General features: G+C 37.9%; 1 protein-coding gene across 3 annotated transcripts in view; it reads left to right on the plus strand.

Moving 5' to 3' along the window:
• Nucleotides 1-9,305: 9,305 nt before the first annotated feature.
• PLEKHA1 (pleckstrin homology domain containing A1) overlaps nucleotides 9,306-25,713 on the plus strand; it is an 81,046-nt gene continuing 64,638 nt past the window's right edge. For 2 of the 3 annotated variants that reach the window (XM_031955989.1, XM_031955990.1), the window contains exon 1: nucleotides 9,307-9,645. The gene's annotated coding sequence lies outside the window, so the exon portion shown is untranslated. Of the gene's footprint in view, nucleotides 9,646-25,713 lie in introns of all 3 variants that reach the window. The other variant, XM_031955991.1, reaches the window with a different exon arrangement.

Below are 25,713 nucleotides of genomic sequence, written 5' to 3' on the forward strand. Positions count from 1 at the left end.
TAACTATAAGAAACTTTCAGAATATGAAATAAGTCCTTATAAGTCATCAGCATTTCTAAGTAAAACCAATAAAACCAGCGGAAAGAAATAGAAAAATCCCATTTTTAAAAATGACAGAATTCTAAAATACTTGGGAATTTTCCTAGCAAAATGTATAAAAACTAAATAAGTATAGCTACAAATGACTGTTTACAAAAGTAATACAGTATTAAATAATTGGGAAAATATTGTTCATCAATAGGATGAATCAATATTATAAAAATGACAATGCAACCCAAACTAATTTTTTAGTTATTTAATATCACAATCTAACTACCAAAGAATAACACATACAGAATGAGGGGGGGGGGAGGAAGAATAATAGTATTCATGAGGGTAGCACAGTTATATTTGAAATCATGGTACTTAACAAAATGCTTGTTAATTTGTTGAAGGAATCCACAATTCAAGGAACTAGTTCCTTTACTTGGTATGCTAACCACTGGAAGACAGCAGACCTGGGTTCTTTCTGAGTTCTGCTACTAGCCCACTGTATGATTCTGAGCCAAGTCACTTCTTTCTGAGGGCCCATTTTCTTTCTCTATAAATTGCATAGGTTGGATCAGATATTCCCCAAACTTCTTTCTATCTCTAACATTCTAGGACCTTGTATTTTATTCCTTCCTGTAGAAGGCTATGCTTATGGAAGGATTCAATGACACAACAATATTTGGGGCAAAGAGAAAGCCTTGTTCCTTAGGGAAAATTCTCATCCTGAAACTCTCAGAAAGTTGCACTTAAATTTAAATAAGTCCCTAACCTGGCTACTTTGTCACCACATCATACAGTTCCTGTATCGGTAGCTTAAAGAAGTGACGGCTCTTACTGAAGTAATTTGTGGTTTCCTATGACAATCACAAGGCACAGTTGGAAGAATAAGGAGATGGAATGAAAGGGTGGCTACTCCTACATCATGCTGAGGGCATGGATGGAGACCATCAGCTAGACTGACATGGAAACCAATCAGAGGATTTTATATGCATCCTGGAGGTAATGGAAAGCTAATGGAGTTATTGAAGAGGAAGGTGACATGGTCAGACTTGCATTTCTGGAAGTTCAGTTTGTCAGATGAGAGAATAGACTAGAGGGGAGAGACTTGGAGCAGGGAGATGAACCAGGCATGAGGTAATGAGGGATTACACCAGTGAAAGTATTAGAAGGGAGAAAGATCATTGTATAAATTAGATATTATAAAGATGAAATTGGTAGGATTTGCAACTGGGTGGATGTGGGGGAGTGAAGGATGACTCCTAGCTGAGAGCAGAGATGACTGACAGGTTGGTGGTACTCTTGGACTATAACAGGAGAGACAGGAAGAGGGGAAGGTTGGCAGAGGGATCATACTGATGTCACTTTGGGATGAGTCAAGTTTGAAGTGTTTATGGGTTGGAATAGCTGCTGACCTAAAGCAGTATCCAGAAGTATTAAGAGGTTCCAAAGCTATATGGAGATCTGAGAAAGTCCTTGTTGCATAATAAGAATTGACATTTATATAGACTTCCTCATTTACAAAGCATTTTATGACGTTATTTCCTTTGATGCTTGTAGCAGCTCTAAGAAACAGGTGGTACAAGTATGACGATTCCCAGTTTACGTATGAGCCAACAGAGTCAGTGAGGTTAAGACTTGCCCATGGTCACAAAAAGCTAGTAAATGTCAGGGGTAAAATTCCAGTCTAGATCTCTTCTGCTTCCAACTACATTGATTTTTCTACCATACTATGAAAGCTTTTAAAAAAAAAAAAAAAAAAAAAAAGCATGATTGAAGAACATCTCAGTTATACTGAACTGATTTTTTAAAACTTTTTGCCTAATTTTGACTGAGAACTATAATATAACATGTATGTTGGTCTTGGTAAACCTGCTTAGTAGAGAAGAAACTTGAAGAGATAATACTAGCATTAATTGGAAATGATTGGAACATTATCCAACTAGAAGAGATTTTCTGAGATTAAAACCAGCTGCTTTCCAGCATATTCCAGAGAGAAGCTCATTATCAAACCTTCTGTGGTATATGGCCTTTCAAGCTGACTCATTTTTAAGTTCATAAACCTTAATGTGGCTCATACCTTCCCATCCTCTGTTCTCTAATTTCAGAAACATGTAGTGTACAGATGCATAAATTTGCTATATAAACTTGCCCCAATAATGAAATAGGGTATAACCCTAGGAAAACAAAAATGATATTTTTAAATTGTTTAAATACCAGAACTTCTTTTTTTCAGGTATATAAACATGATCTCCCAGGCAAACCCTTTACATATATTGCTTTTTACCTTGGGTCAATTGACCCTAAAGGCCAGGAGAGATTATGTACTTCCTGTTTCAATTAGCTAACATGCCTTAGGCTTCTTGAAATATCTTTATCTTTCTAAATGCAGAGGACAACCTGTGAGTAGTTGGTTGACTGACTAATTCTAGAATCTATTCTTTTCCCTCCCCTTTGCCAGAGGCAAAGTAGGTTGATTAGACTGTCTCATTGCCAGTTCTGGCTGGCTGGTAAAAGCATTAAAAAAAAAAAATCCACTTCCCGTAGCCTCACCCAGCTCTAGTCCTTAACTTCAGGAGAGAAAAGTTACTGGAAAAAAAGAAAAGTGCTGACCAAGTATTTGGATGGAATAGAAAGGAGAGCTGAATTCTGGAATGAATGGCATTAATTTGCTGAAGTTGCAGCTGAACCTGAAAATTCATTCCTGAACCATGAGCCAAACCAAAGTTTAATTTTTTCTTTCTTTCTTTCTTTCTTTCTTTCTTTCTTTCTTTCTTTCTTTCTTTCTTTCTTTCTTTCTTTCTTTCTTTCTTTCTTTCTTTCTTTCTTTCTTTCTTTCTTTCTTCTTCCTTCCTTCCTTCTTTCCTTCCTTCCTTCCTTCCTTCCTTCCTTCCTTCCTTCCTTCCTTCCTTCCTTCCTTCCTTCCTTCCTTCCTTCCTTCCTCTCTCTCTCTCTCTCTCTCTTTCTTTCTTTCTTTTTCCCTTCTTCCTTCCCTCCCTTCCTCTCTCCTCCCTTCTTTCTTTCCTTCTTGCCTTCTAAACTAAATGTATCTATTTCTAAAACTACTGAAGCTGGGCAAAACTGGGAGATAAAAATATTGACAAATTGAATTGATGTTGCATTCATTCAGTTCAAATGTTTGACCCAAAGAAATCACAATCAAACAGAAGACACTTCAAAGTTACTTTTCTTCATATAATTTACTGCAGGTTTGCAATTTTCCCTGTTTATTAAAATAAAGTCATTTTCATTCTTTGTGATGTTATTTGGTGCTCACCAAGTTCAATACCTACCCATTCTGTTTTTTTTAAAAAGTGCATGATATAGAGACATCTGGTTTTTAATAATCTGTAAATTTTTGACTTTTCATTTCTTTCTCAGGAACTATAGATTTCTCTTTATTTTAACCTAGTCCCATCTTTATGTTAAAATTATCAAGTATGAGAGTATATATTGATCTGCTAGAGAGTCTTATCATTTTGTAGAATTTATGTGCCACTTTGTCTTTAGCAATTGATGTTACTGAATGAGCAGCAATCATCTTCATTGTACTGAAGCATCAAGCAGGACAGTACCTAAGTGACTTAAGAAATTGTCTTGAATTAAACTGTCCCATCACAGCATTATTATATTATTATGGCAATAATAATTATTCTCTATCTCTCTCTATCTCTCTATCTTTCTCTGTCTTTTTCTTTCTGAAAATAATTTACTCTTCTACAAATTCTGACATTCTACTTCTGTTTTTTACAAATGTTCAAAAGTCACTGTTGCTGACTCAAAAATGACATATACCTGTGATTTCTTTCTGTACCAGAAGACATAGTCCTACAATCCACAGTTTGATGATTTTCTCTTTCTGCCAATATGCTAAAAATGAAATCCTTGTGTTGTTGTAGTTTCATTGTAAGGCCAGTTCTTCTGTCATTTATATCAGGTGAGTTTTTTCCCTGAAAGAAAACAAACTGTCCTTAGTGCTGGACTAGCTCAGAAAACTAAGGCTAAAATGCATTCACCTTAAAGGGAGCTTCCTGATGGCCTCTGGCCAGATTGACATGGCTTATTGGTCATGAAAGGACATAAAAACTCCCCCATTCAGAATCAAGAGTCCTTTCCACTTAATGGATATCTTAAGATGCCGCACCCCTCCCTGAAAACCAGACACATTTCTAAATTTCACACAGAAGCAAAGGGGGTTGAGTCTACCTTGGCTAAGAACTTTAGCAAACTTGTTGAATATCCTCTCTGCTATGGCTATGTAAATCTTCTTTTGTTAACCATTGACCTATGTACAAGCCTCATTTACAATATGGAATCTAAATTAGCAAGACTCTGGAATCAAATTTCCTCATCATACCACACTTTTTTATTCCTCTATTGTCTATCTTTGCTTCTGTTTTTTTTTTTTTTCTTTTTTTCTTTTCCATATTTAGATTGAAAGCAGTGATCTCATGAGATATACATAAAATGTTATAATTATTAATCCATGAATAGTTAGTGAAATAGTGTCTAAACTGAGATGATAGATGTGATATTTAAAAAGTGGACTTGTTTTAAGTTTGGATGCCTGTGATTTTCTGTACTGTTAGGTAGGGTCACTCTGAATGACGTATAGATTTTGACAATTGTAGAGTGTAATGCTCTTTGTTCGGTTTTCCTGGGGGTCTCTGGGGCAGCCTTCCTTTCAGTTCAGTAATCACCACAGAGTAACTAAGTGTTAAAGTCCAAATCCTTTATTATCTCTTTGCAGCTTTCTTAGTGGCCTTTCGGAGTCTTGGTCTCAATGCAGAAAATGAGGAGAACCTACCACCAAGGTGGTGTGAGATAGGAGGAATCAATCTGAGTCCTAGGGCTTGTGCTTCAGCCTCCAATATGATTCTCTTCTCTACCTCTGTCTGATCTGAGTGAACCTGGCTGAGGCTCCTAGTTTATATACTCTACCAGTGGTTCTCAAACTTTTGTTTTCAGTATCTTTATCCTATTAAAAATTATTGCAGATATCTCCAAAGAGTTTTTGTTTATCTGGATTATATTTATAGACATTTACCATATTGGAAATAAAAACTATTTTTGAATTTGTAGACCCTCTAAAAGGGTTTCAGAGATCCCTATGATTCTCTAGACCATACTTTGAGAACCACTGCTCTACACTGAGTATAAACTAATCATCAAATCACCAAGAAACCATTATTTGTTGTAAGATTAAATCAATCATGCTAAACGAGATAACCATTGTCTCATCAATTCCACTGAATCAGTACCTTGTAATAATCCTTGTTTCAAGTTCAGAGTTCTGGCCCATAACAGTAGAGGATCTTTTTTTTTTTTTTTTTTTTTTTTGGGGGGGGGTAATCTGTTAGTCCAATTCTTTCTTTTTCTGTGCACAAATCTATTTTATAGAATTTTAAAACATGTGACTATATAACTTCTATTTGAATGCTCCAAGCAATGGGGCATTCACTTCTTTCTCAGAAATCTATTCCAATAATTTTTGAGGAAACACTTCCTTATGTCAAAGATGAATTTTCTATTTATAAACTTTTAGTTCTACTCATGTGCTAAACACAATAAATCTTATCCCTTTTTTTACATGTGCCTTCTTGTATCAGAAACTTTTCCCTGGCCTAACTAGTACTTTCGGCTCCACTTCACTTTTTTTTTTTAATAATAGCTTTTAATTTTTCAAAATACATGCAAAAATAGCTTTTGACATCTACCCTTGCAAAATCTTGTGTTCCAATTTTTTCTTCCTTCCCCTCCAACTCTCCCAACCCCTAGGATAGGTTAAACATCTGCAACTGTTCTAAACATATTTCCACATTTATCATGCTGCACAAGAAAAATCAGATCGAGGGGGGAAAATGAGAAAGAAAGAAAAAAACAAGCAAACAACATCATCAACAATAAAGGTGAAAATACTAAGTTGTGATCCACATTCAGTCTCCATATTTTTTTTTTCCTGGATGTGGATAACTCTTTCCATCATAGGTTTATTGGAATTGCCTTGAATCATCTCATTGTTGAAAAGAACCAAGTCCATCACAGTTATCACATAATCTTATTGTTGCTGTGTACTATGTTCTCTTGGTTCTGCTTACTTCACTCAGCATCCGTTCATGTAAGTCTTTCCAGGATTTTCTGAAATCAGCCTGCTGATCACTTCTTATAGAACAATAATTTTCCATTACATTCATACATCACCATTTATCCAGACATTCTCCAATTGATCAGCATCCCCTCAGTTTCTAGTTCCTTGCCACTACAAAGAGGGCTGCCATGAACATTTTTTGCACCTGTGGGTCCCTTTCCCACTTTTAAGATCTCTTTGGGATATAAGCCCAGTAGAAACACTGCTGAATCAAAGGGTATGTCAATTTGGTAGCCCTTTGGGCATAGTTCCAAATTGCTCTCCAGACTGATTAGATCAGTTCACAACTCTACCAATAATGTATCAGTGTCCCAGTTCTCCCACAATCCCTCCAACATTGATCATTATCTTTCATCGTCTTAGCCAATCTGATAGGTGTGAAAGACCACTTTACTTCTAATACAGAATTTGTCAGCATTGGTATTTCCCAAAAGGTATACTTCTAATTCTTCTTAAAAGTGCTCAATCTCATAAGGCTCAAAGCCTTTTTTTTTTTTTTTTTTTTTTAAACAAAGTAATGAATACTGAAAAAAATACTCATCTAACCCCACAAAGAGTCATCACCTTTTCTCATGCACAATGGGTAACCCTTCTGCCAAAGACAGGTAAAATCTCCATGACTTATAATAGTGGGCTGTGTAAGGCTTCAGCAAATGAGGAGGCTGGGATTTTCTCCACCCTGGTCCTCTTCACTCTTTGCCTTTTCTCTATTAGCTTACAACAGATGCTTTTTGCAGGGCTGATCCTGCTCTCCGTGGTTCTGGATCCTTCATGTCATCCCCTTACTCAATTAACTCCAGTGATTTCCTATCGCCTCTAGGATCAAATACAAAATGCTTTGACATTCAAGCCTCCTCTACCTTTCTAGTTTTCTTACTCCTGTTATCCAACACATACTCCCTGATTTCTCGATATTGAGCTCCTTTTTGTTTCACAAACAAAATACTCCCCTCAGCTATGGATATCTTCTCTAGCTAGTCTCCATGTCTGAAATGTTCCTCCTCCTCCTCCTGGCTTCCCTATTTTGTTCTTTTTTTTTTTTTGCCCTTTTACTCCAAAGGCCTCTTGTGAATTTGGAAGATATTCTTCTTTCACTATTAGAATCAATCTGTTTTTTTCCTCCAGTTTATGGTGAGTTCATGCTTTTTCTCATTTCTCTATCGTGCCTGGTGGCAAAAGCCCCTCCCACCACAACTGGACATTTAGTGGAACATTCTCACTCTCTCCTCACTTGGGCCAGGTAATTCAAATTATGCTAGAACCCTTGCTGGAAAGTTCTTTAAAAGGGAGTTAGGCGGAGGTAGATCCAGCTGTTTCCAGGCCAATAATCAGTGAAGGAGTAGGTACATTTATAGTCACCTATTTCACAGAATGTCCTTCCCAGTCATCTCTTCTTCACACTCAATGTCTCCCAATCTCCACGCTCCCACTTTATAATCCATCCCTTCTTTGAACACAACACTCCATCTTCCTTCCTGACTTGGTCCTGGCTGCTCCCCATACTTGTAATGCTCATTTCCCCTCCTTTCCACCTAAGTTTCCTGGTTTCCCTCAAGTCTCAGTTCAAATCTTGCAAAAGGCCTTTCTCAGTTCTTGGAGCATTCACCTCTCAGAATGCCTTCTGTCTCCTCGGTATCTATCTTCTATATATCTAGTTATAGTTAAAGCATATCTTTTCCATTTACTTTTCCATTACTTTTCCATTAAAGGGCAGATTTCTTGAGGACAGGGATTTTTTTTTTCAAAAGCTTTTCTTTTTGTCTCAAGCACCTACCTGGCTCAAAATCAATAATTAATAAATATTTGTTGTTGATTTTTGACTTCTTCCAAGACTCAAGGAATAGTTTTATTCTCTTTTACATATATTTGAGCTTGTTAATATCCTTCTTAAAAATAGAATACTCTTACCTGAACACGGTATTTCCAGATATGATCTACCGCAGAATATAGTGGAACTCTTACTTGCCTTGTTCTGGACATTGCATTTTTTTTTTTTTTTTTATTAATAGAGCCTAAGATTACATGAGCAGATTTACTGTTGACTAAATGAATCTGTTCAACACCAAGCTAAAAACTTAGACTCTACTTTTCTTGGTGTGTGTTTCTAAAGGAACTTTCATTTTGATTAACAGCTCTAAATTAGTTGGGATCATAATATCCACCGTGTAGGGGGGAAATGTTGGATTTCATGTCAGATGACCGGGCTGCGTACTACTTGTCTTAAGTCAAGTTGGCAACAAGTCTTTATATTAAATATAGACCATATGCCAGCCATTGTGCCATAAGGGGCTGGAGATTCAGAGAAAGGCAAAAAAAAAAAAAAAAAAAAAAAAAAAAATGCTCTGCCCTCAAGGAGGGCAGAAATGCGCAGTATAATAATAATAATATTACATATACAATAATAATAAACTTGACAACATGCCAAATAATTATGGACTCATTGGAAGTTCTCTCTGAGGGAAGTCACGAATATTAAGAAAATTGGGAAAAAACTTCTCTGGGCAAAGTTAATCCCCTTTTTTAGAGCTGTAATTTCCTAACGTCTTTTCCAGCTCCAAATCTCATGAGCTTTTCTTCAGAGCCTTCCTTTATTGCTCTCTTTTATATCACGCATCACTAATATTTCTCTGAGGGTCTGTGTACATGGCTTGGGGGGGAGGGAAGGGATGGAAATGGAAGTGGGTTCAGTTTTAGGGAATTTCCATTTTCAGGGGACTACGTGGAGCTAGAGCCTTTCGGGAAGAATTAACGCATAAAGAAGCTTATTTCCAAGGCTCACTCCAATCTGCTCCAACCTCGGGTTTCTTCTCCCAGCTCCAGGCTGGCTAGCACGCAAAGCTCCAATCGTGATGACAGACGTGTTTCAGCCGGGAATCCCCAGCCTTCTCTTTTCTAGCAGAACTACAAATCCCGGCAGGCCAGGCAGGGTTCAGCGAGGCTCTCCTTCCTGACGAGTGGGAGGGGTAACACCCCCTCCAGAGCGGACTCCGACCTGCGAACAGGCAACGTATTCCCTCGGCCTTTTCACAGCCGCGGCCTCGGCGCCGCGTGGCACGCCGGGACGTGTAGTTCTCCTTGGGACGGGAGAAAGAGGCTCGGAGGGAGGAACCGGCTTTGGAATCTCAGCCGCTGTCTGAAGTAGGGAGGCGAAGAAGAGAGCCGGCGCGCCTGCGCAGTCTTCGGGTTCGGTCCGCCGCCGACGCCGCTCCTGCTCTGTGCCTGTGGGACTCCGGCGGGAGGGGCGGGGGGACTCGGAGCGGAACGGATGCTCCCGTGCGTGCGGAGGGATCTAATAAAGTTTTCGGAGGAGGAGACAGCGGGGGGATCCTTGCGGAGGGGCGGGGCTGGGGCGAGAGGGGCCGGAGGCTACAAGAAGAGAGCCCGCGGGACGCCGGCGAGAGGAGAGCCGCCGAGCCGAGCCGAGCCGAGCCGGAGCGTGCCCCTGTTGGAGAACGGGCCCGGGACCCCTGGTAAGTTCCGAGGTGGGGGCGGGGGGCGGCCGCCGCGCTGCCCTCCCCTTCCCCCCCTCACGGAGGCGAGGGGCGGGCCCTGCCCGGGACGCGCCGGGGCCCGGGGGAGTGGGGGGAAGGTCGCGGGCGGGGCCACCCGGGCGGAGCCTCCGTCTCCCGGCGCGCTCCCGGCCGGTCCCCCGGATCCTCCCTCCATCCCTCCATCCCTCCATCCCTCTCCGCGCTCGGGGAAAAACTCCTTTTCTCCCAAAAACAAATCTCAAACTTTGCAGCGGCGGTCGTCTTTGGGGACTGGGGGAGGGGGCGCAGCCGGGGCTCCGTGAACTTGCGGCTGCGGCTCGGCCGCTGGGCTCGGCTTGGGGCGCCTAAGTTCCGAGGACCCCCGCGCAGGGCGAATGGGGAAGCCGGGGCAGCCGGAGCTGGTCCGGCCCGGGGCCGGCGAGCCCACCGGCGGCCGCCCTTACTCCTGGTACGCTTAGTATTCTGACATCACCTCCCTTAGCTGCCTTCTCGCAGACCGGAGCCGGGCACGGGAGCCCGGGAGGGAAAGCGATTTTTTCAGGGTAGAACTGAGACGGGCTGCAAAGCTGGCCAGCAGTGGGTTTTGTTCTTCCATCGGGGAAGTGCTGCCAAGTATTGCCTGCCTGGGGTATTTTCTACTTCACTGGCAGAGTTCTCCAGGTGTGTGGATTTCTGCTGGAAGCCTGTGTTAAGCCTTTTTGCCCCTTTACTTCCATGACGGAGGATTCTCTAGGTGCATGAATTTGCTGGAAGCTTTATGTTAAACCTTTTTTTCCTACTTCATTGACAGAGGGTTCTCCAGGTGTGTAAATTTCTGCTGGAAGCCTTACCTCCACCCTCTTCCCCCTCACTTCATTGACAGAAGGTCCTTTAGATATTATGAATTTGCTGGAAGCTTTATGTTAAACCCCCCCCCCCCCCCCCACTTCATTGACAGAAGGTTCTCCAGGTGTATACATTTCTGCTGGAAACTTGTGTTAAGCCTTCCCCAACCCCAACCTATTTCATTGATAGAGGGTTCTTTAGGTGTATGGATTTGCTAGAAGCTATGTTAAGCCTTTTTTAAATTCTTCATTGACAGGATTACCTAGATATATGGAAGCTGTATTAAGTCCCTCCTCACTCCCCCTTTATTATCTGAGGATTCCTAGATGTATGATTGCTGCTTGCCTGCTCCTTTGCCCCCTTTCATAGGTGTAGGACTTTGCTGGAAGTTAAGGTTCCCCCCCCCCCCCCACGTCATTAACAGAGGTGTATGATTGCTGATAGAAGCTGCTTCTCCTTCCCCTTTTCCCCCTCATAGCTTATGTTTTCCCTCCCACTTCATTTACTGAGTTCCTAGGTGTATGAACAGTGATGGAAGCTGTTATGCTTCCCTCTTCCCTTCCTAGCACATTGACTGAGGATTCCCTAGGTGTAAGAATTCTTCTACTTTAAGCTGTTTATGCTTTTTACCCCCCTACTTCATTGACAGAATTCCTAGGTATATGAATTGTGTTGAAAGCTTAGGTTTTTTTTTTTTTTTTTTTTTTTTCCCCGTTGTTTTTATTAGAGGATTTCAAATTCTAGGTATGTGAATTCTGCTGGAAGTTGTGTTAAGCTTCCCCCTTCTCTTACTTTATTGACAGAGTTCCAAGGGGGTATGAATGCTGATCTGAAACTGCTTCTTATTTTCCCTTCCTACTTCATTGACAGAGGGTTCAATAGATATATGAATTCTACTTGAAGTTAAATGAGTTTTTGATCCTCTTACTTCATTCATGTAAGATTGCCTAGCTATATGAATTCTACTAGAAGCTGTATTGTGGTGGAGCAAAATCTATCTTTGAGTGCATAGGTAACAATACAGCTAATTTAAAAAAAAACACACATTTTTTTTAATTTTTAGGGCATCAAACTTGTAGGTGAACTCATATTTGAGGCCCATGCCATTTCCATTTTATAGGTAATCCCAATTTAGTTCCTATCCATTTTACAGATGAAGAAATTGAGATCCAGAAAAGTTATGTGATTTGCCCAAGACTGGGCTCTCCCCAGGTGCTAGAAATAGAATGATTCAAATTCAAAGCTTTTTTCCACCTAGTTGAGATGAGCTAGAATCATCTTCAGTGAGTGGTTTGTGGATTTTTAAAGCTATCTCTTGATCAGCTTGGGTGAATCAAGACAGAAAAGGCATACAGTGAAAGTGACCTTTTTATTTTTTTGTTGCAAGACCAAATATCTGTACCATATATTATATATGTGTAAGTAATATTAGTTGTTGATTGAATAATGAGCAGTCAATTTTTGAGCACATGGTGGAAGAAGATATAAGGAAGGAAAATTGTTAGCCTTTTTTGATCTTTTTTCTCCCTTACTTATTTTTGCTCTCTTGGAAGTTTACTGTGCTTGTTTATACATCTCATGTTTCTTTCCTCTCCATTTATCTTTATCCAGATTAACAAGGTGTCTTTCTGCAGTGGTTTAATGAAATAAAATTTAGGAATGGGGATTTTTTTTTTTTTTGGTCATAAAAGCTTTTATAGGTGTCCAGTATTTGGAATATGTGACATATTGTGTCATTTGTACAATTGTCTCAAACCTTAAAACTAGTCGGTCAGATGCATTTTATTTGATTCAATAGAAAGAGTGGTAGGTTTGAGGTCAGAAAACCTAAGCTGGACTTAATCTTAGTTGTGACACTTAAAAAACCTAGTTGTGACACTTAAAAAACCTAGATGTAACTTTTGGCTAATCATTCAGCCTAATGATCTTAAGTTACCATTTCTATAAATGTGAGGGAAGTGTTGACTACTTGACTTCCCCAAGATTCTTGCTTTACATTTAGATACACATCCTTGCATGATTTTATTTTTATTAAATTCTTCACAAACTTTAAATAAAAATGACATGATTAGGAAAAAAATTAATTTGCAAAATGTTATCTTTTCATTTTTAATACCATCTCAAACTAAGTATCTTTGCAAAAGGACATCTTAAAGAATATTGAACTTTAAATATTTCTTTCCATACTTGATCAAAGCTCATGCATTGATAGTAAATATGACTTGCATTCGACAGTTTCTCCAAATATAGTTAGAATTCTTCTTTACTTCCTAACTTGCTTAATTATTTCTAGTGTATTACAGTTGTGGAATACTGTTAATTAGCTAGCATTTATTAAACACCTAAGTACCATGTGCCAAGCACTGAGTTGTATGCTGGGAATACAAGTACAGAGAATGAAACTAATAAATTTCAATTTTAAAATATGGCAAAATTTTGCATTATAAATGTTTACTTCATTTATAATGCTGTATCTCCTCCCTTTCTCCCCCCACCCCCCAATATTTCCATTAGCCAGTAATATGGTAGGCTGTGTATGTCCCAAGTTGTGCCTTAATATATTGAAATGAATGTGTATACATATACACATAAAATACATTTTGCAAAATTGTTATTGAAGATTCCAAATTATTTAAACTTATATTAATTTTGCTCACTTCTGTTAATTAGTATTTTCATTGCTACTTTAGAAAAAAAGTAATAGATTAGTCCATTTTCAGTGCCACTGGGATATGAACATTGGAGAGGGTATGCAAAATTAAAGCAGGTTAGTTGTATATGAGTTGGTTTTTTTTCCTGTATGCAATAGTTTATCAACCAGAATAAGAAAGACAGTAAAACAGGATAGCAATACAATTGTTAGGAAACTCCCATGAGCTCATAATCCGGAAGGACTTTTTTTAGAAGTGCTTAAGGATGTTATAGTTTTTTTGTAAAGATAACTATGCATCAAGTTCTACTTGTGAACATTGTAAATTGTAAATCGGTCATAGACCACTGAAAATTCTTAGGGAAAAAACCTAAATTTAAAACATTTAAAAATGCTATTAACAGTCATAAATATTCTCCAGTTTAAGAGCAGCTCTTTCTCTGTCTCTTTAAAAGTACTATATTATGTATTTGACAAGTAGTCACATACTGAGAATTCCACAGTTGTTTTGACATTGTGATACTTTGTGATACTGAATGGCATTACAAATTATGATAATGTATTGGTTTAATTATTAGCTTAATGGGAGAGATTTTGACATTGAAACGCATTGTTTGGAACAAAATAAATCCCTATACTTGTTGTCTCGACTCTCATTTGAAAATGAGGAAGAAAAGTAGTGTTTAGAGTATAGCAATTATTCAAATGTTAGTCACTGTGGTACCCTATTGTGTAGTACCAACTGCAACATTTGGGATTTTCAATCTTAGTGCAGTTTTTCCAAGGAAATAAATTCATACATTTGAATATGTAATTGTTGGTAAGCCTAATATTAAATTATATTTTGAATTTTCCAGTTTATTTTTACTGAGCTCTGCCTCCTACATAAAATAAGTAATTGTTCCATCTTATTTGTATTTAGATGTATGTTAGGTTTTTTCTTTCTTCTAGTTGTAATTACATAATCTTTAAAAGTACATGAAATTGAATATGAAATTAATGTTTGGGATTGTGGAAATATTGTTTTTCAGGGAATTAGTAGACTTAGAAGCTTGACATGTATGTGCTACTAAATTATTTTTAGAAACATAAAAATATGAATGGGATATTTTCTTTGAAAAATAAGGCCTTCCGGCTGGGGTTAGTTAGAACCAACAGGAATCTCTTACTCTAATGAGAGGAAGGAAACTTTTTTTTAAAACTGCCTTAACCCAAAGTATTCTTTCCTCTCTTAAAGTTGCTGTGTGATATAGAATGTATGGGTGTTTAACTTCTAGAAGGAAATATAAGTATATTATTCTTTTGCAAACAGGCACTTTAGGAAATCTTTTGTTTAGTTCAAGGTTGCTTTGATTTTAAAAGCTTCTTTATCAAATATAAGGTCTGCTTTTAATCTCAAAAAAAAAAAATTGATGGCTCCCCATATGATAGTTATATTATTAGTCTGTTTTGAGAAAATACATGTTGGTTTAAAAAAAGCTATTGTGAATTCATTGAATCTTTTAAAGTGAAATTAGTATTTAATTCATCACAACAGTATTTTAGTGTTTCAAGGTCATTATAATGGATCACAATTATTATACTCCTCTATATCTAGTGATATGCTTAGGGCTTATTGGAATCTAAGAGAACCTTTTGCTCCCTGTCTTAATGGCTCTAGAATACTGTCATTTGGGGAATTACATTTTTAGAATAGTCTCCTTTTCTCTTCCAATTCTCTCGATACCTCATAATAGTATGTATATTTCTCTCTCTGGCTACTTTTAATCTATGGTAGACATAGAAACTGAAAACCAGTAACAATAACTTACATTTATGTTATGCTTTGTGGTTTGCAAAAGGGCTTCCTCACAACAATCCTGTGAATCAGAATAGTAGGTTTAAGCATATTTTCATTTCCATTTTACAAGAAACCAGAGCTCAGGGAGTTTGTATCTTGCATATGGTCACACACAACTAGTGTCTCTAAGTTGTGGGATTTAAAACTCTCTACTACCTTGTCTAATACATGCTGACTGCCAAGCTCTAGTTGTTTTCAAAGCTGCAAATAACTAACTCTCTGAGATATCATCTAAGAGTTTAAAACACACGGACTTAAACACAAGGGCTTTGTGACATTCATTTTTTGCTGCTTAGAATCCTTTTTTGATTAATTCCTCTCTCTGAACTGTAGTCTGTATAGATGAGGTTCTCACTTACAAACTTTGGATGGGCAAGCTATTTCTGTGCAGTCTTCATCTGTTTTTTTCATTTTTTTTTTGTTTTCAGATTTCATTGTTTAGTTAAATCAAATTTAGGTGAAAGAACTCCAGATAATACTTGTATGGTAACTTGAATGGCATTTAGAATCATGGGATCTCATCATAGATGTTGAGAAGGGAGAGGATCTTGGAGATTATTTTAGCCAACCCTATTGTTTTAAAGTCTAGGAAAACTGAGGCCCAAAGTGCTTAAGATTTTCCTTGCTCAAGGTCACAGGCCTTTTGAAAACCAAGATTTGAATCTAGGCCCTGTAATTTAGGTCTTAATGGTCTTTTATTTCTTAATTGAACATTATCAATCAGGATTAGTTTATGATTACTCCTCAATAAGAGCTTTAGAAAAAAAAAGCAAAATAGTGATTAAACTTCTTGACTGAGTAGATTTTTAACTGAATAGATATATTTAACTCTGCTTCTTCAGAAAAGAATCTCTTGTTGGCTGGTTTAGGGTTTGCTTCCTCTGGCAAGATTTTCTTTATTAAGGACTGACTGTTCATGATCTGCTTGGATGGCCCAAGAGCTGGGTGACAATGAGTGGCTTCCAAACCTTACAGCCATGCTTGTGTGTACTATTTAATACCCAGTGACTTACTTTGATATGTGAAACTTTGGGCAACACTGTATTTTAATTTAGAGTTGAAGTGTTTGTGTGTAGACTTCTTTTATAAATACATGTTTATATACACCTCATTTGTTATTGATTACATTATTCAATTATTATTCAAATTATTCAGCTAGGTACAATGGTTAGAACCCTGATTTTAGAGACAAGTCAAGAAGACCTAGTTCAGATGTGGCTTTAGATATTGACTAGCTGTGTGACCCTGGGCATTTCACTTAATCCTCTTTGCTTCAGCTCATCTGAAAATGAGCTAGAGAAGGAAATGGTAAACCTCTCCAATGTTTGCCAAGAAAACCCCAAATGGGCTCACTAAAGAATCAGATGTGACCAAACAGTAACTGATTATTCAGAGCAAAGTGGCAAAGATTGGATAAAGAACCAGCTCTTTATATAATAAAAATGTATAAAACAGTTTTTTTCCTTTTTATAATGTAATTCATTATTTGCCTTGTGACTTCACCATATAAGGTCCCAATGCTTTTGCACTCTGGGAGCCATTCATTCTTGTTTTTTTCCTCCTATATTTTAAATGGATGTTACTATTTAAGAGTTCACTGTGTTGCATACTCTGTTTGGGGATGCAGTTTGATATGAACTGTCTTCTGAAGGATTTTGTAATTGGCCTTTTCAGTAGAAGAACAATTGTATTTTAAGCCATAGAAGCTTCTGCGAAATTCTGCCGTCAGAATGTGACTGCTTTATTGTTTTCTGTTAGAAACTCTTTACTCTTAGATGTTCAAAGTTTTGTAACACTGAAATTTGATGAGGGGACTCAAACCCATCTTAAAGTATATTATTGATTGAAAGAATTTGTGGTTGTTTAGCCAAGTTGAAAGATTGTCATATAGAAAAAGGCTGAGTTGTGTTTTTTTGGGTCTTCATGGCTAGAATTAAGAAAAATGGATAGAAGTCATTTAGAAAGGCAAATTTCCCCTATATCTTGTAAGGAAAAAGTATACTTTACAAAAATGGAATGGGGCTGCCTTGATGCATTATTTTTCTTCACTTTTAGAAAATATTTTTACATAGACTGGGATTAGATGCCATTTTTGAAGTATCTTTCAGCTCTTTGATTCAGCATTTTCTGTATTCATTATAAATAGAAATAAGTCAAATGATACAGGTACATTTCCATTTCAAGTCCCCAGACATGATTTATGAATCCACTATGTCCAGAGCATAGTTCTGAATGTCAGAATGGAAGAATGGGTTTACAAATTTCCTTTTCTTTTCTCGTGTATACTGCTCCACAGTGAAGAAGTAAATTGTCCTAGGCCATAGACTTGATATGTTGGGCTGTGCTGTAGGCTGTGTAACTCAAAAGTCATCTCCTTTTTTCCTTTCTGAGAAATGTACACAAGTTGAGTTCTCCCTTTTCTCTGCTTTTCATTGCTCCCAGCTCATTCATTTTCTTCAGAGCCTTTCTTTCACATTAACTTTCACATCTTATTTTCCTCTTTTCATCCTTTACAGAAGTTGAGATGGAAAGATCCTTAGAAGCTACTTAGAACAGTCTGTACTTAGACAATAAACCTTTGAAGAATTGTCATCATTCAACAGTTATTTATTAAATTATCTACTATATGTGAGGGACTGGGCTTCGGAGATGGGGAATACAAAGACAAAACAAAATAATACCTGCCTTTAAAGCAATTTATATGGATGTGCCACTTGCCCAGGTAGAATATAAGGACAAAGTCCATACAAAATAAATATCAAAATGATTTAAGGTAGGAGACTGTCTGAAAAGGCGTCTTTTGGAAGATAGAACTCAAACTAAGCCTTAAAGACTTAACTTCCAATCATGGGGAGCAGTTTATGCAAGGCATGAATGTAAGAGATGAAAAGTGCCCAGAGTAAGGAGAAGTAGTGTGTAATAAATCCAGAAAGTCATTTGATCCCAGGAGCAGTGGGCCAAGTATGGAACTACTTTTTTTTTTTTTTTAATAGATTTTTGTTTTTTTAGATACATGCAAAGATAATTTTTAATATTTGCCTTTGCAAAACCTTGTGTTCCAAATTTTTTTCCTTCTCTCCTTCCTATCCTCTCTCATAGACAGCAAGCAATCCAATATAGGTTAAACATGTGCAATTGTTCTGAACATATTTCCATATTTGTCATGTTGCACAAGAAAAATCAGATCAAAAGAGGGAAAAAAGAGAAAAAACAAACAAGCAAACAACAAAAAGGTGAAAATACTATGCTGTGATCCATGTTCAGTTTCTATAGATTGTTCTCTGGATGAGGATGACTCTTTCCATCACAGGTCTGTTGGAATTGCCTTGAAACCTCTCAACAGTAAGAGCCACGCCCATCAGAATTGATCATCATATAATGTTCTTGTTGCCTTGTATAATGATCTTCTGGTTCTGTTCGTTTCACTTGGCATCAGTTCACGTAAACTCTCCAGACCTTTCAGAAATCATCTTGCTAATCATTTCTTATAGAACAGTAATATTCCATTACATTCATATACCACAATTTATTCAGCCATTCTCCAACTGATGGGCATCCACTCAGTTTCCAGTTTCTTGCCACTACAAAATGAGCTGCTACAAAGATTTTTTGCCCATGTGGGTCCTTTTCCCTCTTTTATGATCTCTTTGGGATATAGGCCCATAGAGACACAAGCATGGATCTTCTTGAGCATGAGAGAGTTGTCATGGCTGCATTTCAGGAATACCACTTTGGCAGCTGTGTGAAGAGAGGAGAAATAATGTCTATCAGAGATGATACAGACTTAAACTAAAGTAGGTCAGGAGATAGGAGTGGCGAAGAGATGTGGAGGTAGGATAGCCAGGAGTTGGCAGTGCATGGCAAGTGAGAAGGTGAGTGGTTTTGAAATTCATTCCAGATTGTAAATTTGAGTGATTATGAATTGTTGCCCTTGACAGGAATAGGGGAATTAGGGGGTGAAAAAAAATCTGTTTTGGATATATTGTGTTTGTGTTTGCTTTAAGGGGAAAACTCACTAATCTTCTGAGGCCAGTCCCTTTCCATTTTTTGGTGGTTGTAATTGTGACTTTCATTCGGGGTATCCAGTTATCAAAGTTAGAGGAGCTTGTTATGATTACTTAATAGGTTCTCTTTCAGGTCTATTATGTCTTCCATCTCTCTCTATTCCTTAGAGAGCTGAATACAGAATGGGTACTCCCTAAATTTTCTTGATGATCTAGCATGGTGTAGCAAAAGAACATGTGTCAAAGAGCATGTAGTCCAGTTTGGGCGAAATGTAAAGTGGTAGGGGGTGTAGTGTTCTCTGGTTCAATTTTCTGGGGGTCTCTGGAGCAGCCCTCTTTTCAGTCAGAATAATCACCACAAGAACAGCCAAGTGTTAAAGTCCAAATCCTTTATTATCTCTTTCAAAGTCTTGTCTCTTTTCCTGGGGCCTGGTTAGCTTTCTTATAATCCAGATTCTTTATTATCTCCTTACTGGGGCTGGACAGCTTTCTGGAGAGCCTTTCAGACTGGTCTCAGTGGGGAAGTGCAGGAGGAGAGCTTGCCACCAGTGGCCTGACTGAAGATCAAATGAATGTCTGTTCTTGGTTCTGAGAGCTTGAGCTCCTGCCTGTCTTCTCTGCCCTCTGAAAGCTTTTCTCTCTCCTGTCTCCTCCTCTCTCCTCCTTTCTCTCTCCTCCTCTCTCTCTCCTCCTCTGTGCTCCTCTCCCTTCCTCTCTCTCTCCCTTCCTCTCTCTCTCCCTTCCTCTCTCTCTCCCTTCCTCTCTCTCCCCTCTCTCTCTCATCCCTCTCTCTCTCTCTCTCTCTCTCTCTCTCTCTTTTAATTATAGCTTTTTATTTACAAGTTATATGCATGGGCAATTTTACAGCATTGACAGTTGCCAAATCTTTTGTTCCAATTTTTCTCCTTCTTCCCCCCCTCCCCCAGATGACCAGTTGACCAATACATGTTAAACATGTTGAAGTATAAATTAAATATGATATTAGTATACATGTCCAGTTATTTTGCTGTACAGAAAGAATTGGACTTTGAAATAGTGAACAATTAGCCTGTGAAGGAAATCAAAAATGCCGGTGGACAAAATTGGAGGGATTGGGAATTCTATGTAGTGGTTCATAGTCATTTCCCAGATTTCTTTCACTGGGTGTAGCTGGTTCAATTCATTACTGCTCTATTGGAACTGATTTGGTTCATCTCATTGTTGAAGAGGGCCATGTCCATCAGAATTGATAATCATATAGTATTGTTGTTGAAGTATATAATCTCCTGGTCCTGCTCATTTCACTCAGCATCAGTTCGTGTAAGTCTCTCCAGGCCTTTCTGAAATTATCCTGTTGGTCATTTCTTACAGAACAGTAATATTCCATAATTGAAAGCTTCTCTTCTGTGGCTCTCAATCCTTGCTTATATGCTCCACACCGAGTACAAATCAATCATTGTATCACTAGGAAACCATTATTTGTTGTAAGATTAAATCAGTCATACTGAATCATGCTAAACTAGATAACCATTGTCTCATCAATTCCACTGACTTAGGTCTTTGTTGCAAGTTCATCGTTCTGGCCTATAACAGTAGGGGACAAAGTATGTCTTAAAAGATTAAGCTAGATTGTGAAGGTCTTTCATTGCTAAACTTGGAGATTTGTATTTTATCCTAAAGGCAATAAGAAGCCACTGAAGATAAGTTTAGTTTGAAATACCTATGGGGATAAGTTGGAGAGATGAGTAGATTTGAGAATCCTCTGCATAGAGATTATGGTTAAATTTATAGGAGCCATGAGAAACTGAGAAAAATGAAAGATGGCAAAACAAACAAACCCCAAAATATTAAATTCCCTAGGTTTATGGTGTGAACATTGCAAGGTATTGATAAGTGAATGTGAGGTGAGAGTGGAGATAGTATAGAAGACAGTAGTTTGGCTGTGAAAAGTAGAAGAGATGATTTCACCTTTATTATAAAATTAAGACTCTAAATTACTATTAATTGTTTTTCTTTGAAAAGAAAGATGTTGGATTTCATGAGACTTTTTTTCTTCTGATAGAAAAATGTTTATAATTATTTCCATAGAACACTTAAGCAAGTTGCTAGATTGGCCAACATGTTTGTTTATAGAAAAAGAAGATGACTTTTTGACTTGGGAATGTAAGAGTTGATCTTGGAACTAAAACAATGTTAGTAACCAAATCAAATTTTTGAATTGAGTTAAATATTTAGACACCTGTAAGGCACTGTTGTGCTTGTTGTTTTGATGGATAGAAATACAAGATAAACTTTTTGCCCTCAATGAACTTATTGGGGAAGGATGAATACATAATTGTATTACAAGGAGGAACATAGAGGCAGTAGAGAGTAAAGATCCAAAGTGACATTCATAAGAGAGAGGTGGTTTGAGCTGGGTCATTAAAGGATGAGTTTAATTTCTTGGGCAAAATGGAAGTAAGGAGAAGGGGACAACATTTAAAGTGGAGAAATAGACCAGATTCTAGTCTCACATTGTTTTTTCCCCTGTAGAATGGTAGTGACTGATAACAAAGCCATTTGAACCTATTTTAAGTAAACAATAAAAGCTCTTTAGTTTTCATTGTACTAAGTGCTAAGACAGAATCTAAACGGTTTCTTTCTTTAAGGAATTTATATTCAAATAGAGGAGACAACATGTGTGACACATGTATACATATATGTACCCATACTCCAAACACATATCGGGTTACCTGGGAGGAGAGAAAGGCATTTTCTTTTTGAGGAGAGGGAGGAAACAGGAATCTTTTAGATCATGTAGGCCTCACATTTCTCACATGGGCCAGCAGACCCAAAGAACTAAATCGATTTTGGGTAATTTATAGCTGGCACATGGCAGTCTCATCCCCAAGCATCCCAATCACAGTTTTTTGCTTTCCCTATTCTATCATACTATATCTTTAATATGGGATTCTACAGGGATTGGCCATACTGAATCTGTATTGTTTGGGTAAAGGGAAACTCGATTGCTTAGATAATTGGGGGGGGGGCTCCACTTTGTGGAGCAACATAAATGCCACTGACAAGGATTTGGACTTGATTCTGTGTACATAGCTGCTGTATTATCTTGGACAGGAGAACGACAGCTGCCCTCAATTTGCTATGTTATATTGCTTAAACAATTTCTTTCTCTCTTTAGGCTTCAGTTTCCTCCTTGAAGCTTGGTTGTTGGACAAGGTCTCTATGGTTCCTTCTACCTCTAACATTTCTTAAGCCTAAAGTGGAAGGCTTTGTTTAGGAAGCTAAACAGGCAATACTCTCCAACAGGGTGTAGGGGAGAGCAGCAGCAGGAACACCCATCATTGCAGTAATCCAGATGGTGACTAGGCTGGTAGGCAGTTTTAGAGGCAGGAAGAATTGGAGAAGGATAAAGTGAAAATCATTAAAACTTTGTGATTTTATGTAGAGAAAAGAAAAAGAATGAGTAAATTACTTAGGAGGTCCAAAGATTTTGGTTCCTTAGGACTTGGAAATTGAAAATGCCTTTGACAGAAAAACTATTCTTGTGTTATGCAGAACATATAAAAGACATGTTTGTTTTGCTCATGACCGTTACAATCACTAAACTGAATAATAGTAATTTTCTTACTTGTTTAATTGTCTGTAGGGAGAGGATTTAGGGTAATTTGCTTTTTTCTTTTGTCCTTTTTGGAATCTGCTTTCTCTTGTTTGATTTGAGTAGACTTTAAAACTGAACAGAGGGACGTGAATCTTGACATTCTGTAGTAAAGTAGCTGTATTTTTGTAATGTAAACTCTTTGGAGGTTGGGAACTTTTTGAAAAAAAGGGACAGTAATTATTTTTTACATTGTGGTAAAATTTTGACTGTTGAATGTAGATGGAGCTGGACCACCATAGTTGATGAAAAAATTGAAAAATGATGAATTCTAGTTAAAGGTTATACGAAATAAGAATTGTGCTTTAAGTTGAAAATCAAGGGAAAACCTCATGTTTCAATGACAAGATTGTTGGATTTGGAGTTGGGAGACTGAGCGCCAACTCTGTTTTAGCCTCTTGCTCTTTATGTGAAGTTTACATTAAAATTATCAAATGTTAGAATATAAGTTCTTAAGACCAAGGTCTTGTTTTTAATTTGTATTTCCAGGCTTAGTATCGTGCCTTCCATATAGTTAGTAAATGTGTCTTCTCTCTTTCTGTGTCCATTAAAAACAGAAAATTTTAAAAACTGATAAACCTTTTAACAACTCAATATAGTCAAGCAAAATGAATCCTCACAGTGGCCGTGCCCTCCCCCCCTCCCAAATATATCTTAGCATCTTAGAAAAAGATAGCATCTTAGAAAAGATAGAAACATCTTTTCTGCCAATTGGTAGGTCCCCCTGGAGATGTGATTGGTACTAAAGATTTTTATTGTGTGTGTGTGTGTGTGTGTGTGTGTGTGTGTGTGTGTATGTGGCTTGCTTGACAGTTGTCATTCTAATTCATGGACATATTTCCCAATTGTTGGGCACCTCTCTGATTCTAATTTTTTGCTTTTCTTTTATCCCTCTTTTAAATTTCTTCTTCAAGATCAAGAAGTTTGTGATTATTAACTTTCTTACCCAGTTTGATGATAAATTGAGTGTGTGAGTGTGTCTGTGTTAAATCTTCCTTTGTCTATATCAGTTAAGAATGAGCTTCATCTGAGCACTACTTCCCAGGGCCTTCACATTTAAGAGACCAAGGTGTTCCATCCCATTCTTCCACCTTTTTATAAGACTGCATTCTTCTTAGCCTTCTTTCTCCTTCCCTTCTTAAAGTCCTCAGAATAAAGTTCACCCCCAAGAACTTTTTTTTTCTCCCCTTTAATTTTTTTTTTTTAAACAATTCACTCCCTTTGTATTCTTTGAAGACATTCAGATTCTGTAGTGAAACTTTTTTTCTTCTTCCTCTATTCATATATAAGCACCAAACCATCATCTAGCTCCTTCTAATTGCGCAAAAATAAATGTACCTTTTTAATTTTCTCCTGACTTGTCTGCTTCTGTTTTAGTATTTCTACCCCATGATGGTCTTTTTATCAGAAATATTTGTAATTCCTCTGTTTCATTAAAAGCTAACTTCCCCCTCTTCCCAGGATTATATTTAACTTTTTAGGGTAAATTATTGGTTATAAACTATCTTATTTGAAATACTGTATTTTCAAGAGGTTCTTTTACGGTAGAAGCTTCCAGATCCTTTCATTCATTAGATTGTGAGCCCTCATTATCTTCTGCCTTTCTTTCTATTCCCAGTCCTTAGCACCACTTCTGGCCCTTAGTAGGTGCTTAATAAATGCTTATTGACTGGTTGATCCTGACAGATTTCTTGGTATTAGAACTTCTTTTTAGAGGCTTTTTGTATTTTTTTCTTTGACATGGGAGCTCAGGTGATTAGCAGTGTACTGTGAAGGTATCTAATAAATGCTTGTTGAGTAACTGAAATTTTTTGATTGAGACATTCCTGGTCAGTCAGTCAACAAGTATTTGTTAAGTACCTACTTTGTAGGAAGCACTGGGTTAAGCTCAAAAGGATACAAAGAAAGGCAAAAATCGGTCCCTGTTATCATGGAGCTCAGAGTAGAAGGGGGGATAGCCAGCATGCAGACAGCTTGGATAGGCCAGATCAATGCGGGATAGACTGATGGCAAGTGAAAATCGCTGGCAGGAGGAGGTGCACCCTGTGTGGAAGCAGCAGAGGGCCGATGCGCTTGGATTGCAGAAGATTCTCAGGAGACAGATAGGAAAAGGTAGAGAGGGAGGAGGGGGCCATTTTGTAAAGAACTTTAGAAGAAAGCAGGTTTTTATATTTGATCTTGAAACTAATAGGGAGCCACTGAAGTTTTTTGAGTAGGAAGGTGATTAAGGAAGATCTGTTTGATAGCTGGATGGATTGGAGTGTGGGGAGACTTGAGGGAGGGGGAATCAGTGAAAAGGTTATGCATTAGTGTGGTATGTAATGATCCAGACCTGAACTGAGGCTGCTGAAGTTAGAAGAGAGAGGGGAGTTTATGCCAGAGAGCTTAAGAAAGTCATTCATCTCTGTAATACAGATTGGATATGACCAGTCAGAGGTTTGGGACTTTTTTTTCCTTTTGTATATTTTTTTTTTTTTTTAAAGGGATGTGATGCATGGATTCTTTCCTCACTTAGTTCTTAGAGATCAAGGTATTTTTTGTTTATAATTTCTTGAAATACAGTGTCTATTAAAAAAAAAACAAAAAAAAAACATGGTTTTCAGAAAGTCCAGTGATTTACATATTCTCCTTCTTTGACCTGTTTTTCATGACCATGCTTTTGGACAGAGTGGTTGGCCCTATTTCATTTCATCCTAGATCCCTTGGGCTCCCTCACTGACCTCTACCTCCTGAGGTTGGATCTTTTGAGTTTCAGAGTTCTGAAAGATCTCTGTGGTATCTCAAGACAGAGGAGTTGGGGCCTTGAGAACTCCTGTAAGTGCTGCTGCAGCCGTGCTCCCTACTATGGCTACTTCTCCTCTCAGAGCATCTGAGGTCCCCAACCTGGGATTGGCAGAGGCAGTGGCTTTGCTGCTTCTGGGCAGAGAGACCCCTAGTCAGTCCACAGATCTCTTACCAGCTGCTGATCTCATTGGGAAGCTGAGCTTGTTTGCTTGGCCTGGTATCCTCCTTTCTTATGCTCACTGGTTTCTGTTGGATACGCTGTAGTTTGGGGATAGAAGTCGCTATAGTTGCATATTTTAAAAAATGATTT

The sequence above is a fragment of the Sarcophilus harrisii genome, chromosome 2 (genome assembly GCF_902635505.1).
Source record: "Sarcophilus harrisii chromosome 2, mSarHar1.11, whole genome shotgun sequence".
NCBI lineage: Eukaryota > Metazoa > Chordata > Mammalia > Dasyuromorphia > Dasyuridae > Sarcophilus > Sarcophilus harrisii.